The 19,158-nt window shown below is 40.8% G+C and overlaps 1 protein-coding gene across 1 annotated transcript in view; it reads left to right on the top strand.

Annotated features, from left to right (window-relative positions):
- Positions 1 to 4,715: 4,715 nt before the first annotated feature.
- The window catches only part of PARD3B (par-3 family cell polarity regulator beta), a 656,325-nt gene continuing 641,882 nt past the window's right edge, over positions 4,716 to 19,158 (top strand). The window contains exon 1 of the mRNA XM_067548843.1: positions 4,716 to 4,851. The gene's annotated coding sequence lies outside the window, so the exon portion shown is untranslated. The remainder of the gene's footprint in view (positions 4,852 to 19,158) is intronic.

The raw sequence follows: 19,158 nt of genomic DNA, 5'->3' as shown, positions 1-19,158 counted from the left end.
GAAATCTCACAATGAAACCATGCACAATTTGCACATAAAGTCCATATGGCTCTGGTAACCATACAGAAAAAGGAAGTGAGGGTCAAAGGAAACACCACTCCACTTCAGTGGCTAGAGCAGTTTTGCACTGAGTAGACTGATTTTGACTGAGTTATAAAAAGTGAGGGGGAATGTTTCTAGCATCCCAGAACTTCTTGGGACACCAGGACATTGTGTAATAAGTTTGACTATACTAGCACAACCAGGATGTTTACTTAAAGATACACTACAAGGCTTAATATAAATCTGCTGTTCAGGATCCTCAACATATAAACCAATGCACATAGAGGGCCAAAACATGCACGTTAAGGACCGGCAATGTAGCACCTTGCTCCCTCACAAGGAGTACACACAATGGAATTGTGCCTGTGCCTGCATCTTTTTAGGAAGTGCAGGGTATTTTCCTTGTGGCGCAGGGCCACCTCTTTAGGGTAGCTCGTGCACCAAAGGGTAGTAGCATGAATCCAGAGCGAGGAGGGCCTGCAGTTATGGCTAACACCCATGTGAACTGCACAAGAGGGAGAGTTTATCTGGGCCTTTTTCCTCCTTGTGCGTCTGCCCATGAGCCACCCTGCCTCTTATATATGCAGAGAGAGTAGTAGTGTTTGTCCTTCACTTACTTGTCAAGACTCAAATTCAGGGTTTCTCATTTGGTCTGCAAACTTCAGAAGCACATAAAACAGCCCTTCCCATGTGACCGATTGTCCCCTTGAGATTAGTCCTTAGGGGACAAATCCAAGTGTAGATTTCTCCTAGTCACATGGAGTAGGGGTCAGTCACTTCTGTGGAACCAGCCTCTCCCTCTCAGGCCCCTATGTATATCCCCCATACCCTCCACCTCACAGAGGAGACTATGAAGCTTTCCAGAGGCTGGATGAACTTTTCTGTGGCCCTTCAATAAGAAGGAATCCTCCAAAATGGAAGCTTTAAGGGAAGTTATGATAACTTGATAAAGGAGCAGAGTCCTCCATGCATATTGCCCTGGCCTGCTCCTGAACTTTACACTGAAACGCTTGTGTCTTGGAGGAGAAACCCAACCAATTATTTTTTACTCCTCCACAAGAAGAATCTTGAGGGCTTTTCCTCTTCCAGAGTAACCTTCTGAGGTTATAACTTACATGATCATCCCAGCCACCTATTTCATTTCAAGCAGAGCACCCTGCACCTGAGGTCTTGTCTACATGGTGGGGTAATGTGCTCTACAGAGGCATGATTTCTAAAGCACACTAATGTGTTGCACATTAGTTGGTCTGTGAACCTTTAGTGTGCACCAACAGGGGCTACACAGACTAATGTGCAACACGTTAGTGCGCTATAGAAATCATGGCTCTGCAGAGCATGTTGCCCCGCCATGTGTCACACCCAGATTAGGAAGGGGAGAGCAGATGGAACTGTTTTTTCAACTAATTTAACAAACCTGGAGAGCGGGAGAAGGCGTTAAGTGTAGGCAGATATTTTGTAGCCTCCATATAGTTTGGATTTTTAGCTCCTAATTTTTGCTATTTTAGTAAAGCCTTGCGATTTGCCTGTGACATTGTAATGAAGGGGTTTTAGATGGTACCAATTCTCAGTCTCCTCATAACTTGACATAAGAATTTTAATGTTGCTATAAATTCTATGAAAGATGGGAGGGACTATACTGATGACGACCTTTTCACTATTCTGCATTCTCTTTGGTTGCCCATTCCTGCCCTTCCGACAGGTTCAGTGTGATGGCTACAGATGGGGGAGGAGTGGAAATGCCAGTCAATCAACACACAGACTACTAAAAAGGTTAACATAGTAGAACATGCTACTATAATTCACAGAGACGTTAAAAGTCTCATGAATTTAATCTCATGACAAAGATTGTAATGAGAGCCGAAAATGGCACTTTAATTCGTCTTTGTGACAAACACTGTCATGAGAATGGATATGTACAAGCTCCTCATATCCTTGTTACAGATTTTAGATTGTGATCTGCACTCCTTCTACTGTAATGGGGACAAAATCCTCTGTCATTTAGGAAAGGTACAAAGCCAAAACTAGCCTGGACAGCCATGTTATTATATGGTCAAATTCTAGAATAGACAAATGGGTGGTGACATGGCCATTTTAAACACAAAACCTGGGAGGACTGTATAATCATGAATTATATGCATGGCATTTCCATTTTAGCGATATGTGCATGTGCTTGCGTTACTGAGTAGTGGACAATTTTAATTAGTCTTCTGTCCATGACACTTTCACTTGGGAAGTCAGTACCAGGGTTGGGTTGGGTTGTTTTGTTTGTCTGGAGAGCAGTACATCAGGAAAATAACTGGTTTGCAGATGTCCTAGGCATTAGCAGTAGGTCTTACAGGCATCCTTTAATTTCTGGGCACATTTATTCTTAATGCAAACGGAGTGTGTGTGTTGGTCCAGGTATAGTAGTTAAGGAGTTTTCACCTACTTTATGATTTTTCAGTTATCTTCTTCTATGTTTTATCCTAATCCCCTGGCAGTGCTACTTAAGGATGCATTGAAGAGTCAAATATTTGTTTTTGTAAGAGTCACTGCACATTATATGGAATGTGCAGTGATGCCTCTAAGAAGTGACACCTGGAAACTCTGGGATTTGTTAAATAAACAGAGAACATATTCCTAAAAAGTTAACAATATTTTAAAACCTCAGGTTCTCCACTATGCATCATTGCATCTTTTGGCTCCAGTTCAGTAAGGCAATCCACACAGATGAGCCTTTAAAGCCCCCCAGAAATTTCTAAGATTTTCAAAATGACTGATGATTTGGGCATCCAAATGCTGAGGTGTCCTCAAAAAAATAAATAAATAAATAAATAAATAAAAAAAGTCACTTTTGAAAATCTTGGCCAATGGCATGGCTCAGCTAGTAGGATTGGGGTCTTTGTTAGGGCTTATTATTTGAGGCACTTCATCTAACCAGGAATGCTGGACAAGATTTAGAAGTGTTCTGAAAGTGTAATTTCTTTCTGTTTCTTTAGTATCTCATTTCATGGATTCTCATAGAAGCTTTTCTTAGAATGGACCACATCTTAGCAGAGAGACCGTCTTGCTGATCATCCCCCTCTTGCTTGCAATTGCAGAACATCCCTGAGGCAATGAAAGCCATTTACTTAGAAAAGTAATATTAGCAAGTTATTTAATGTATATTTAACAGTGTCATAATACAATTTAGCAGCTGGAGACAAGAAGCAGAGCCAGCACCATGTGACCTGCCAGCTCTCAGTGAGCCACCCCCAAGTGCTCCATGGAGCACAGTTTAAAAGCTATTGTCTTATTTCATTACTTTTAAAAATCCTTATATTAATATAGTACCTTTCAAACCCCTCTTCCCAGTCACATTACAAGCTACGTGTGCCAAAGTCTCATAATCAAACACTGAAATGCAGCTCTGGGAAGGACTACAGCAGATGTTTAAGAGCACACTACATAACGTATCAGGATAGGAAGTGAAGAAGAATGTTGTTCCCCAGCGGCTGGTGATCCCAAGGGGAATTTAGGTAAATTAGAAAGGCATGATCACCTAAAATGGAACTTAATCAGACCACCAGTGCCAACCTTCCTACAACAAGAGTGTCATGGGATCATTAGTGACCATGAGTGATCACATTATTACTGTACATTGTGCTTGGCAACCTACAAACACACCAGAAGCTATGATCCCTGTCTTGCAGAGTCTACAATCCGAGGCCCCAATCCTGCAAGGACACTTAATTTTACAGCACCAGGAGTAATCCCATTGGCTTCAATGAGACTACCCACAGAACACAAAGTTAAGCATACGCATACATTTTTTCAGGATCAGGGCTTAGTTTAAGAAAAGAGTCAACAAATCATGTGAGATAAACAGTAGAAGAGAAGGGGTGGTAGGTGGACAAAGGTAAGTGATAGCATAGTTCTATAGATCTGGTATTGAGCAACTTCATGGTTCCTAGTCATTTGAAAGGTGTTATTCATATGTTTATAAAAGAATGCATGTATAGCAACTGTCCACAATCACCCAAAATAGCTTATATGTGATTCATTCATAACTCAGATTTACATTTCATTTTAAAGGCAGCACCTCCAGCCTGTTAACACTAAATAGCTAATAAAGCCAGAGGTTTTCTCTTTGGAGATCTGCTAACAAGGTCCTGGACAAGCCTGACCCTACCTTGCTTAGCTTACGAGATATGATGATACTGTAGGTCGATGTAATATTGTTTCAAAACACTTGAGTGAAATCCTGGCCTTGTTGAAGTCAATGGCAAAACTCCAGTTGGGCCAGGATTTCACCTTTGGTATGAAAAAAAAGTTAGGTTAGAAATTCCATTACATTTGAACTGCTTACTTTAGAGCAGTATTCTGAACACTCCTCTCATGCTGGAATGTCACTTTAATTGGTTCTTAATAGAGCCATGTGCTTCCAATTTTCTAAATCCAAAAAGAGTATAAAACTGGAAGAGTCTCTTATTTTAAAGCTTATTGGCAGAGATACAGTCTCTAAGGCTTAAATTTTCACAGAAGTAGGAAGCTGTAGCTTTTGCTAAGCTTGACTGAAGGGGATATTTCTTGAGTTGTAATTTTTTTTCCAAAGATAGTTTAACTCCGGTTGTTTTCAGTGCATTTGATCCCAAGGGATAAGAAAATGATTGGACTGCCATGGTTACTTGAATTCTGCACACAGTATCTGGCCACCTGAATATAGTTGCAGGACAATTCTGGGGCAAAAAAAGGACTGTAATATGTGAGGGATGTCCTGATAACAGTCTGGACGATGGCCATACTGATTAAGAATATTCAAGCTACTACCGCAAGGGAAATCTTTAAACTGTAAGTCTTATATTTTCTCATTTGAAATTACGTTTAGTGTAAAATGTCTCAGTCTTACTTAAATCAGTACTGTCTTTCCCTTCTGTTGCTTTAGAACTGTAACAATCTGTGAATATACTTTACTGCTCTTTCTGAGGAAATATTGCTAGGAAATGTATATGATATTATGAATTTATAGAATCTGAAAGAATAAGCTCCTGGCTTCTTTTAAGTCAGTAATAAAGAGAAAAAATTGCTTCTTATACTTCTATTTGGCACTGATTTTGTATCTTCTGCAATTAAAGTAGGGTTATAGTCAAAGTGACTAAAAATTACCCATTTATCCTCTCTCAGTGACTTCTCTATCAAATTTGCTAAGATGATAAATCAAGAGTAGATTTTTCTACCATCAACACTGCAAATTCATACTGGGGTCTTAAACTCTAAGCTGTATTCTTTATGCGTATTACAATATCACTAGTAACAAAGATCCTGCAATCAGAACTTAGTTGAATATGCATGATTCAGACTAGAATCCAGCTCACTTTTCCATAACTTTACTGAGCACTTGGACACATTGACCAGCATAGCTATCGCACAATAAATCACTTTTATTCCAGAATAGGAAATCCACATGGGAGAGTTATACTGAAATAACTATTCCACTACATCTATTGTCACTCAATTTCTCTGGGTAAGGAAACCCTAATTCTTCAGTACAAGCAGTAGCAAAAACTCATTTTGTCAGAAAAATAAGCCATAATGACACAGACACATAGGCAGCAAATATGGTGAATAAGATTTTTGTTTAATAGAGAAAAGCCTGACTTGCTAAATAGAGATCTGGAGCCAACTGCTCAGAAACTGCGGGTGTTCAGGTCCAGGCCCTTCATTTGGGTCTAACTTCTACATAGGTCAAAAAATGACTATTACTATGTTTTAAGTGCCTAATACTTATTTTTATGCAGGTATCTCTTTTAGGGAAAATCCCTTTAAGCTATCTTTAAGTTTGATGGTCTACAGCTAGGGGCAGGTTATCAAATGGCTCTTCAGGAAATACTGTCATCACCAAGGTGAAGTTCAAACAAAGATGTTCTAAGAGACCAATCCACTTGCTTCAGGCTTATTTATCACCAGCCCTAGGTATGGGCGCCCTTTGACAGTAAATCCTACATAACAATTAAGTGTACTGCCACCACATCTTCAAGTTAATTACACTCATTCTCTAAGCGCCTATCCCTCTTGCTAGAACAACAATAGTGCAAGCCTAGCTAGGGAACAAAATACAGCAGAAGAGATTATAACAGTGATGCTGGCAGAGGAGAGAGATGTTAGCCTGCATACAGACTCAATAATAAATGAAGCATTTGAAAGAAGAATGTATTAGCACATTCTTTCATCTTTCTAAGAAATTGACACTGTATTCCACAATCATGAGGTCCGTACAATGACGGTTACAAAGAGGTTTTGTGAACATACTCTTATATCAGCCTGCCATTAATTTCTATATTCCCTTTTCTGGACAGTCCGTATTTAAAAAAAAAAAAAAAGAAAGAAAAAGAAAGAGAGAGAGAAGAAAACAAATCAATAGGGCATTTTTCAAAGTTCTATGGAAATTGTAAGTCTAATTGCGCTTTTCAAAAATAATAAATGGATAAGCCTGACAATGCAAGGTGAGAGCTGCATACTGTCTCTTTTCAACTGGCTCCTGGAGGAATTTGGAGCAAGGGGGAGAATATCTCACTTTGCTTCTCATGAGCACAAATTCTCCTTTGGATACCATATCTCCATGAAAAATCTGACTATCCAATTCCATTTCTTTGGAAACTGGAAACCCCAGATTCACTTCTGTGTTTTATTTCCATATTCATTAGCATTGTGATGCTCTTCTCCTCCCACTCCCAACTGTTTATTTTCAGATGTTCTTTAAGCTATTTATCTCAGATTGCCTCTGTTGTGTGGCAGGTTCTGGGCATCTTCAGAGGGGCTGGTTCATCCCTGAGCTGCCTCTTGCACTTTTGCTGATAATTGTATTTGTATACATAATGATGTAGCGCCATAAAAGAATGCAGAATGAGGCAGCGGACCTACCCAGAAAAGCTTACACTCCAAGTCAGACAAAAGTAAAAAGAGGGCAGTACTTTAAATGTACAACTGGGTGTAGAAAGGACATTGAAGCAGAGATTGATGTCAGAAGGCTTTATGAAACAAGCATCCTATGAAAAAGGCATCTTAAGGAGACAGAAGGTGACTGTTGGAGATGGAAGGTTATTCCAAAAGTGGGTCCTGATTCAGGAAAGCATCCCTGTTCAGATTAGCACGTAAGCATGCGTTTAAGACCCCTGGAATTCAATGGGACTTAGTGAATCAGGGTCATAAATTGTAGATAGAAGCATATACAAAGACATGAAGCTGAGAATGGGGACAGTTTAAAAAAGGGAGGAGAGGATTGGTAGGTGTACAGGGAAAGAATTAGAGGAATGGGACCAGACCTTAAACTTGAAGTAAGAGACAGCAACCCAATAAAGTGATACAAGGAGGGAGTTAAACATGGTTGGACTAGAACTCTATGAAAGGCAGATTACTGAATGCATTTGGAGTCCTTGTCTAGATGAGAAACAAGAAATGCTTTTGTTTTTGGTTTCATCCATTTTTTCTCTCTTAAATAAGTGGGTTCTTGTTTAAGTTCATCTGTAATTTGGATTTGTTTGTTAGTATTGAGGGGAACAATGCTGACAAACTTTCCATTGAGTGTGTCTCTCTAGAGGTGAAATGGCTCACAGCTACAGAAGATCAGAACTGTAGCCTACAGGACAGGCTGCAGTTCCTAGCAATGGAAGTTCCACAGATAGTGAACAAGGCTATGGGCTGGCACGCAGTTAGCCCTCACATGCTAGAGGGGTACAGGCTATGGTCAGCCACTGTTACAGAGAACAGAGGGCAGAAAAAAGACAATTACCTTTAAAAGAGGAGGAATTCAGCATAGAACTTTGCTGAGGCTTTGGAAAAAGCAGCTGCGGAAACAAAGGGAAAGACTGTGGGGGAAGAACCAAGGCTGGGTATTAGGGTGGATAGAGCAGTGAGCATAGGAATGAAGGAGTCAAGGAGAGAAGAGATCTGATTTGCATGCAGCCAGTTTCAGGAAAAGAAGTTAAGAGCGATTTGTCTCTCCTTCAGTATAAAAGTTCAACTTGTTTTATTGAATAGTCAACATCTGTTGTATCCGCATTAGCTAGCTATTAGATTTTTATCTGTATTTTTTCTTATGCTTGGGGTGTTAGTATTTTGAAACCTTCTTTGTTAACTTATGTTTGATTTTTAAGAATCAATAACTTAGAAAACAGAGTAGAGTAGACATTAGAGGCCACTGAGTAGACAGAGACAAAACAAGGACAGGGAGATCCCAAATAATCCTTTAACTTCCCTTTGTAATATAGTGAATATTGTTTAACAATAACTTGTATTGCAGTAATACCTACAGGCCTTATACAGATCAAAACTCCATTATTCTAGACACAAACAAGAAGATGATTCAAAGAGTTTACAGCTTAAATCTAAATATCTCTACATACAAGTTTCCCCATGTGGGAAAATAGGATATACAACCTCCACCAAGCCAAATGCTGTATAGATCAGCCAGATAGGACTTAGAAGTCCTCCCACCACCCCTACCCCTCTATAGCCTACCCATTGCCACACATGAGGTTTCTATGATACAAATGGCCTCCACTAGGCCATAAAAGGACTGCATCTTTGAGTTGTATTATATAGGAAAACACTAGCATGGTCCACTGAATAGATATAAGTGCCCTGGTAAAGGGGACATAGTCTAAAAATCAAGAGTCTAGCTCTTGTGGAAATTTTTCTTTACACCTTTTAAAGAATTTCTCCTGAAAAACGGAAGTTGAGCTAGTAACAATAGGAGGCAAAGCACATGTAACAAAAAGAAAAACCCAAAACATTATAGGTGGGAGTTATCATGTCTTTGCCTGCACTATTTGAATCATTCAGCTTGCTAAAGATAAGATGGCTATTTATTCCAGGCTGCAGCTTTGAGCTACCTTAGGTGTCAGAAGCCATACATAAAAATATCTTTTCTTCCAGAGAGCCATTCATCATTCAACCAGTAAATATTATTCACTCCACAGATTATACTATGATTATATTTTCTCTTTAAATGGCTGTTAGAATTGGGTAAAAAAGAGTCATTTTCTTTTATTATAAGTAGTCTCTCCAACTTTAAATATTTCATTGTTTGAATTAGTTAATGCAGCCGAAATACAAAATGGGGCATCTTTCTTAATGAAGCCCTAGTGTTATATCCATCAGCCTTTCTCTTCCTCCTTTTACAGCCTATACTGACTTTCCACATTTGCTAAACATGTATCATCATCTCTACTCATAGTCATTATATCTCTTTTCTTCCCTTTGGCTGCTTCTTCTCCACTGCAAGAGAATCTTATCTCCTTTATAGTCTTTTTCTTACTCAGCTTCCTGCACCTACGTATAAGGATCAGGTGTCTAATGGAGCATTATCTACCTCTGCCCCGGTGGCAACTTATCAGCCCAGGAGTGTGGAGCATGTCTCTAATGGAGGGTTTTTTATTTGTATTTTTCTCCCCTTCTCTACCAGATGATGGGAAACCCCCCTCAGAACATGTTTATAAAGAGTAGACATCTCCTTTTCCTACATATGCTGATTGACCTTCCAAGTGCATCAGAAGCTGCTGCCTCCCCAAAATGCTCAAATAATAAAGAGCTGCATGAAATACACAAGGAACGTCAAGTCCCCACATACTCACAGTAGGCTTAGATCTGAGATGTTTAAGAACCTGGGCTTATACCTGTAAAAGCCCTATAAACATGGGAAGAGGTTATTCCCACCCCAGGAGAATTGGAAAATCTCCCTGCCCACTACCCAGCCTCTCTTTCTCTCCCTCCAACATTTCCCTCTCTCCCGAGATCCCCTTGAAGACTTATAAGGTATAGACAGTAGCGCTGGAACAATTTGTATAGTTGCAGTGCTGAAAGCCATTGAACAAAACTGTAAACACCATATATGATGGAAACCACATCAAACCAGGGGGTGCTGCCACACTCCCAGTTCCCTTAGTTCCGGCACCCCTGAGTAGAGAAGGAAGTTTAGAGGGCGATGTGAAAGGGCAGCTATAGGGGACTGTAGGGGAACTTGACCTGTGCGGGTAGGGTTGCTTCTAGCCTCCCTGAAGCCTGAATGGCAGGGTTCACCCATGCTCCACTGCAAACTTTGTCACAACCAGCTCTGCGAGTGATCAGTAGTCCCAGGTCACTCCACCCATGCAATATGTCAGGGGTGGGGAACCTTTTCCCTGCCAAGGGCCATTTTGATATTGCTACCTCCATTCGCGGGCCATGTCGCCGATTCCGCCGCCGAATTCCCCCCGCCGCCGCCGAAAAGGTGCAAACGGCGGCAGGGTTTCGGCGGCGGGAACTGCCCGACCCCCCACGGAACCGCGCCGCTGCCTACTCCACCCCCCGCCGCCGAAATGCCGCCGCCGTTTCCGTCTTTTCGGTGGCGCGGTTTTACAGTGTCCGCGGGGTGCCGTGGGCCAGTAACCACCTCCGAGCTCCCGCCGCCGCCGAAAATGGGCAGACGGCGGCAGGGTTTCCGCGGCGCGCACTTCCCGCCGGAGGTTCCCCACCCCTGCAATATGTTGTAGCTTTGCTAACAAGCTGCACTGAACTAGGGGTTTTTAATAGTTTTTCATTGTGGAAAATCATCTACAACATTAAGTGAAATTAATGTGCACTAGCTTCTGTTGTAGAAATGCTAAATTTTGTAGCCCTTAAGAGAAAAGTAAAGCTAGATTTAAAAAAAAAATCAAAGGTACAAGCAAGACATTAGATAATCTCACTGAGGGATATGACGTTATACTGAGATCCATCTATCCATTATCTTCTAATTAGGAACCACCTGCTCTTCAAAACTGTCTGTTTGTATGAATGAGGAACTCTGAGTTTAATTAAATAGCACGTGTGGGTGGAACAGGTTTTCCAGCAGCAGTGAGGTTATTAATGGACGTCTATATTGAAGTTCTTCACATTTCTAAAAGGCTAATTACAATGTAAATTTAGTTTTAAATTATTGCTTTGCTGTGGGATGGGAGTTGTCATTTATTATTAAGTATTTTTTAGATCCAGAGAAAACATTGGTTCGGCTGAATAAACATTCTATATTCCCTTATTTTTCTCTAATTTATACTGTTCACTCATGGCTCAATGAATTATAAAATATGCCTACATCTTTTCCTTCATTATTTTTTTACAGCTCTTCTTAGACTGTTGCAAGGCAGAAACAAAACCCACGTTCTGATTGAACTGAGGCTGAGATTTTAAAAAATGGCCCTCGATGTGACCTGACCTTCAGTAGCAGCTCCAATAAACTTCTCAAGGGATAGGTGTTAACTCACAGACTGGGATCTGCTATTAGTGTGCTCAGGAATTGACACGACTCTCATTCGATAATGACAGAAAGGCTTTAATTACTATACTTATAAACATATAAAATGAGCCCCCAAACCAAAAGTCCAGTATATTTTAGCTGCAAAAGCAATTATCCTCACCAATGCAGGCAAGAGGTGGTGATGGTTTTTAGCAGCTTCCCCCGAGAGCCTGGATCCGTGGCCTCAGAAGGCAGCTGGGCAAGATGGTAGTTCTTCTCAGTTTCTTGTCAAGAGTGATTCTTCTTCTCTTGAAGCTTGCCTGCTTGCTTATTTCCATTGCTTCTCTTCTATATTCTTCAATCCAATGTTTTTCAAAGCATTTTGGTAATTTACATGAGTAAACACAGGAGTTCCAGAAAACAATACAAGAAGGAGAGACCCATGTGCTTTAATTAGTGAAAAGGTGCTAGCCACCTAGGTGTGTTCTTTAGTTTCAGTGTTCCACCCGTCAAACAAAGGGGTATTGGGGTTGTTGTGATTAAATTGAGCAATACCTGGGGTGGCATCCAGCCATGGGCTTTGATCATAAGGTATTTTGAGAGGTCTGGAGCCATGGAGGTCTAGCATGCCCTGCATTTAACACATTTCTGTTTACTGCATAGATGAGTTACTCCCAGAGGATAAATTCATTAGGGAAAATGGTCCAGACAGAGAGGCAATTAATAAACAGTTACCTTAATGAAATACCAGATGTACTTTGAGAATAGAAAGACAGCATGGGTGTGTTGCAATGAGAAACAATCACCCCTTTTCAAAAGGGACTCCAGCCACCATTTCACATATTCTGCAATATGCACTTATTAATTTGGTAGTTTAATTTTATAAGTAGGCCCATCTTAGCTGAAATTTCAAGGTCTACATAAGGGTGACCATTATATTATAACTGGTAGTTAAAACATTACATGTTGTGTATAATTTTAGCACTGTAAGCACAATGCACTGCATGTTAAATCTTACACTGTAATATTAACCTTGAATAATTGAAATCACAGTCCCCCAAATCCTCCAGTCCTTGTTAGTCCACTCATAGTCAGGAAACACTCCCAGTAAGGACTGTATGAGTGTCCTAGGATGCACAAGCCCCACATTGGACCTGAAGGGGTTAAATGAAAGTACTGGACCCAGGTAGCCCTGCCCTGCCTCCAGCCCTCAGGGCATGTTCCAGTTGGAGACAGGGTTGAAAAGGGAGCAATTCAGCCCAGATGTGGGAAGGAAGGTTGGGGAGGACGACAGATCTAACCTGAATGCTTCTGATAAGAGTAGCAGAGAAGCATCCCTGAGGGAATAAGATTGTATGTTGAGGTTGGCTGGGGCTGATGCTTTAGTTGACTTTTCTTTTGCTTTTCTATTGGACTGGAGGCTGTAGGAAGGGGGAGGGGGAGAAAGCTGGTGGTAGGAAATGACTCCGGGAGGGTAAATCAGAGGGCATCTTTGGGGGCCAGACACTATTGACTCTCCTGGGACTCTGGGTTGGATCCCAGTGGAGTGGGTAGCACTGGGCTTCCCTACCAATTGCCACCTACTACAAGAGGGACACAAACCTCTTGTTCACCACACTACAGCTCTGATTAAAAAAGGGACTGGACTGCAAGATCTACCCACAGGCAAGGGGACACTTAGGTTGCTACCATTGGGCCACCTGACCCACCAAGGACTCTATTACAATGAGATACTCACCAAAGCCTGTCTACATTGCTCTGAGTATCAGTTACAGAAGGTGGTTCTAGAGAAAAGCAGAGCCAGTGACCTGTCTTCATGGTGCTCTCAGATAAAGTGAATGGAAACTGAGGGTAATGATCAGACCCTGCAACATGTCATTTGAGCTGAGTCGATCTGTTTCACCAGCAACATAAAGCTGTCTGTCTACACTGCAAAAAAAGACCCACAGCAGCAAGTCTCAGAGTGTGGGTTAGCTGACTCAGGCTCACAGTACAGGGCTAAAAATAGCAGTGTAGACATTGGGGCTGGAGCCTGGGCTCAGAGCCCTAGTGAGGAGGGATGCCTCGGAGCCCAGGCTCGGTTGGAGCTTGCATGTCTATACTGCTATTTTTAGCCCTCTAGCACAACGCTGGGCTCTGAGACTCATTCCGGCAGGTCTCTTTTTTTTTTTTTTTTTTTTTTTCCCCAGGATAGGTGGACCTTTAGATCCAACTGTTTTGTGTGTTCTGGGGCTAGTAGATGAGTTCAGGCTCACAAACAATATACAAAAAAAGCTCGCTCTCTGTCTTCTAGTAGCTAAAGGGGTCATTTTAAGGCTATTGGAATCAAATGTTTCTCTTTTCTGTGCTGATTATATTACAAACTATCTGCTTTGGCACTGATGGATAAACTAACTTTAACTGACAAAAGCAACAAAAAAAGATACAATATCTGGTCACATTGAAAGGTTTACAGACAAGAGTAATCAGTTGTATACAATCACCACTTCACTCACACCCCCATCAGTTTGATTCAATGAGACTTTATTGGCATGTGAAGCTATACAAATGTTGCCAATGTCTAAGAAAAAGTCTGAACCTTTAAGTATCTGTGGGGGATGGGTCTGGCCCACCCAGAACAGGGCTAAACAAGGTTTTGGGGGCTTAATCCCATGTTTCTATTTGTCTTTACTGACCATGCCTGAGTTGGTGGCAAGTTGCTAAGTAGCTTGTTATCTCTGGTGGCTGTTTTATTTTGCAGTCTTTCAGGGTCTGGGTCCATAACATTAAGATTCTCTAGCGGGAACAAGTACTGTATGTGCATTTGCAAGATTGGTTTGGAAAATTGCACTGTTTTCTGTCCTGATCTCTCTGATTGAAGAATAATTCCTTCCACCACAAAAACTGTTGTATCATGCAGAAGGTCAGACTAGATGATCATAGGGGTCCCTTCTCACATTAAACTCTACAAAACTATAATTGCTTGTAAATGGGAAAGCAATAACAATAAAATGGAGGCAGGAGGTTCAAGTATGGTGTTCATAAACAAAGGGTCAAATGCTACATTCCTTTAGCTTTCATCAAAACAAAACTCCCTGTGAAAAGAAGTGAAGGGACATCATGGAGGCCCATGAAAGCAGGCTGTATACCGGGCAGAGAATCTGCCTTATCTTGCTCTAGAAAAACCCTCTCTAGCTGGCACTGAGAATAGGGCATGTGGGGAAATGATTTTCCCATCCCATGACATTTTTCAAGATTTCAAACATTTTCTCATGTCATATTGGCATGAAATCAAGCCCTTCAGAAATGTTTTGCAGAGAGAGACCCCATCCCATCCCAGAATAGCCAATGATTGGGCATTTACCTGTATGTGAAAGACCCAGAGGGGGTGTGTGTGTGTGACAGACAAACACAGAAGTAACGTTTCTACACACCTACTTCCTCCCACTCCCAGCTGGTTTTGAACAGCCATTCTATTCTGGACATGAGAAACCTTCCTGATGAAAGTTTAATCAATATCAACCTTTTCCCATAAAAAGTTTAATGAAAAAAATATTTGGTTGAAAATTTCTCATCCAGCCAGTGGCATAGGTATGAAAGCAGGCCCACCCAATCAGATTTTAAGCAATCTATCCTGCGTTTTTATCAGCCTCTGTTTCGCTTGTGACACAAGGCTTGTACCCACCTGTGTCAACCACAGGCCCTACTAAAAAATCAGTTCTGGCTACACCTCTGCATCCAGCTCCAACTAAGAGCTGTGTTGCTAGACTTTGGAGAGAGATTCAGCCAGCACTCTTTGGCTAGAGGAAGGGTTGCCACAAACTGTACCTCAAAGGTGAGGAGAGAGGAGCAAATGAGACATCCCAAGGAATTCTCCCTCACCCCCAAACTGAAAACCAATTGTTAATGGGTTGATTCTTTGACAGTTTGTTGACAGTTTTTACATGGCCTTTCATCTCTTTTTCAATGTCATCACACCTTTAATGCAATAGAGCTTTTTTAAGCTGGGGAGGACTGAACGTTATATTTAAAAACTGGTTCTTACCATGGATTTTTTTTTACACTGTGTTTGAAGCATGAAGGAGAATGAATATATCGTTCTAGAAGACTGAGGTCAGTATCAGTTGTTTTGGTGGCTCCTTTTGACTTGTTCTTTTTAGTCATGGGTTGAAAAGAAAGGATAGCTCGTGGGTGGAATAAGTGTAATCCAAAAGGAGCAGACCTATTTAGGCATGGAGAAAAAGCAGTACTTAAATGGATATTTGTCATCCTAGTGTACTAAGAAATGTACCGGGACTCAGAAGACCAAGGTTTTTTCCCAATTCTACTACTGGCCTGATGGGTGACCTGGGGCAAGTCACTTCCCCTCAGATATATTGAGGTACACAATCAATAAAATGGAGATTAGGATACTGACCTCCTTTGTAAAAATGCTTTGAGATCTACTGATAAAAGGCACTATATCAGAGATAGGTACTATTATTATTAATAACCAACACTGTGGCAAGAAAAGCCAAACCATTGACACAAATATGCCACGTTTTAATTAAACTTGTGGATTCAGGACCCTCTTTTTCCCCCCCCCCTCCCCCACAAATTAAACAAAACTGCTGACCAGGAGAGAAGAAGATGCATTTGCAGCTGAGGCATTGAATTGAGACAAGAGGAACTGCATTCTATTGTTGGCCCTGCCCCAGGCTGCCTGTATGTATTTAGCCAAGTCTCCTCATCTCTCTGTGCCTGCTGGGGGTAGCAATACTTACCAATCTCCTAGGGTCACAGCGTAACCAGTTAATTCTCTGTAGAGCACTTTGACTTCCTCAGATGAAAGGTGCTATAAAAATACAAAATATGATTATCAGTTTCTTTACTCCCTAGTCCCCAGCTGTGAAATGTCACAGAACAGTGTTAGCTTTTCATTTTGACCATTCCCCTTGTCACCCACCCTCACTTTTAAGTATCTCCTTCTATTTTTTTTATGTACTATAAAGTTTCACTCCTTTCTTCATGGCCACATAGTCATTCCCTTTTATGTTATTAACACTAGGAAGAATGCCTCCAGGTGAAAGGAGACTAATAAGTCTGTTAGATCTTTAATTTCAGGAATGGAGTCTGATTTATGTGTTACAATTTGGGAATGATATTAACACAAATTTTCTTGATAAAATGAGAAAATGCATGTAAATTATAGAAAAATAGCTAGGTTTTTTTTTAAAAAAATCTTACTGCTTTATTTTACCTACCTACACTCTTTGAAAGTGAAATTGCAGTAATATTATTAAAATATCCCAACCCATAAATTAATCATTCTTTCCAAACCTATGTGAGTGGAGTCTGTATATCTTCCTCTAATCCTACACGAACAAGGCAGTGGGCTCATTCTCCATATACTTACCTCAGTTTTCTGCTTGTGTAACTAATCTTATTTCTATGGCACTGCTGCTCAGGAACAACTTGGTAGTTAAGTTTGCAAGCTTTGTTTTTAACTGTGTCAGCTACACCGATGTATGCTCCAGTCAAGAACTCTGTATGTCCTAACCCTGCGGGTCCTGAATCTGGGTCCATGGGGTTCCTCTCTGACAACACCACCCTGCTCCAACTACCAGCTCACTGCTAACCAACTTAGTGGAGACTTAGTGGAGATTCCAACTTAGTGGAGACTAGGAAACCTGAAGCTACACCAGGGAGGGCTTCCCTAAGCCCTGACTGGAGGAACACTGGGAACTCTGGTCAGAGCTTTCTATTTAAACCCAAAGAGAGACACAGGAGGTAGTCCACACAACTGGGATCTGCTTCTCTGCTACATTGGACCCTGCTTCCCTGACTGTTCCTGGTTCCTGCCTTGTTCTTGCCCCCTGGTCTTCAACACCAGTTCCAACCATTGCCTCAACTCCTAACTCTGACTCCAGCTCCATTGCTTGGCTTGATTCCTGTTCAAACCACTACAGCTGGCTGCCTATGTCCTGGCCCTGACAATGTAACATTATTTCAGACCCAGTACAGTAAGAGGTATAATTACAACATTCTGTAGACCCCTCTCTTTCTTTGTATATACACTTTTCTCCAGTTATCTCAGGGTGAAAAAAGTTAATTTTTAAAACAAATAATTAAATGAAGCATGAGCAACAGATTTTAATAGCCCTGCATATATGGATAAAAGGAACTCATTGGATTATGGACCCAAAGTTCCCCAAGCCTGATCATGGCTTTACATTATGTCCCAAATTTCTGGATATTGCATTTGCCTCTCTCCGTTTGGAGAAGGATGTGCAAAAATAGTTTCCTATGAATGTATATCCAAAGAGGCTGTGCATGTGCATGGCTTATTCCCACAAGTCAACTTTTTCAAACTTAAGTTCCTAATTTAAGTAAGGCACTTAAATCTATATTCAGGCACCAAAATAAGTGACCCAAATTTCAGAAGAAGATGTAGGTGCTTGGTGATTCTGTGACCAGAGTGAAAATCAAGATCAGGACACTTATTTAGATGCCTAAATTTGCACATCCATGTTTGAAAATGTTGGCCTTTGGACACAGCTGTGGATTATACCATGCCCAGAAAATTGCTTGTGATATAAGTCTTTCCACTCAACAACCCCCTGGATAATATATGGATTTTTTTTTTAACCAAAACGCACTCCTTTTCTCAACTGTCACTTGGATTTATGTACAATTATCTGTCCTCAAGCACCTTTTGGAAGCCAATCAACAACTACAGCAACATTGTGGCACTGAGGCTACTTTTAGTAGCTTACCCATACATGATGTTTCATTTTGGGGCATGTATTGAAGATCAGAATCAAGCCTTAAAATACTAACATAACAATTGGCACAAGGCCATAAAGAAAGTGTAAATGAGATGAAATAAGACAGGGAAGAATTAGAATCCAGTGATATCACTAATAATGTAATGTACCCTTCTAAAGTAGAAGGCTGTCAGATATAAGATGCAGAAAATAATTCAGCTGAAAGAGTAAATGGAATGCAAAATGTGCAGACCTGATTTTGCATTTATTGTAAGTGACATGGTTAATATTGGGTTTTCCTCATGTTTGTATTTGATGCTTCAGATAATCCTTTACTATGCGGTAATTGCAGAAAAGAAATATATGGATCTGAGAACTTCATGACTGTGAGGAGCATATAGACATGAAAGGAGAAAACTGTGCTGTCACTCCATATGCAGGTGTTGAGGTGCATGATAATTGTGTGACATTCTCCCAGAATGTGACTGAAGACTCTGACAGACGCCAGCCTGCTGTTGCTGAGAGTTTTAATCCTCAATAAAACATTGAATATGTAAGATGTATATTTCAGATGACTAAATGGCCACCAAGAAAATCCATAGATACACTCACAAGTTGTTGACCGAAAATATGTGGCATGCACAAATACCTCATAAGGGCAAAGAAAATAAAACACAAATTATCACGATGTCTTTTGTCCTCATTCAGAAAAGTAACTATTAAATGTGGCCACAATTCAAGAAAGCACTTTAGCCCAGACTTAACTTTAAGCATGTGCTTAAGTCCTTTTGACTTCAGTGAGCCATAAGCATGTGCTTAAACTTAAACATCCTGAGTAGGAATGTTTTCCTGACATCCCATAGCAGGGATGGGCTGAACTGGAGCTATCGAATATGGCACAGAAGCCAACATTGTAAAAAAACTTATGATGCTAAATAATGAGCCAAGGTGCTGAGTGTTCAGCCCTTTTGAAAACCTGGCCAATTATGTAGGCACCTATGTCTATACTTAGGGTCCTAACTTTAAAAAAAAAGCTTGGTCCAAATATCCAGCTATGAAGCCTTCAAGGAAAGAGAAAAAACAAAGCATAGCCCACGGTCAGAAAAGCACTAGGGAATACAAGTATGGCCAGGAATGTCTTCCTCACAGCAACGATTGCCCTGCAAAAGGTCACCTATCATA

The sequence above is a fragment of the Emydura macquarii genome, unplaced genomic scaffold (genome assembly GCF_026122565.2).
Source record: "Emydura macquarii macquarii isolate MOO-44397 ecotype Brisbane River unplaced genomic scaffold, CSIRO-AGI_Emac_v2 contig_1253, whole genome shotgun sequence".
Taxonomy (NCBI): Eukaryota; Metazoa; Chordata; order Testudines; family Chelidae; genus Emydura; species Emydura macquarii.
This window is presented reverse-complemented; position numbering and strand designations above follow the sequence as displayed.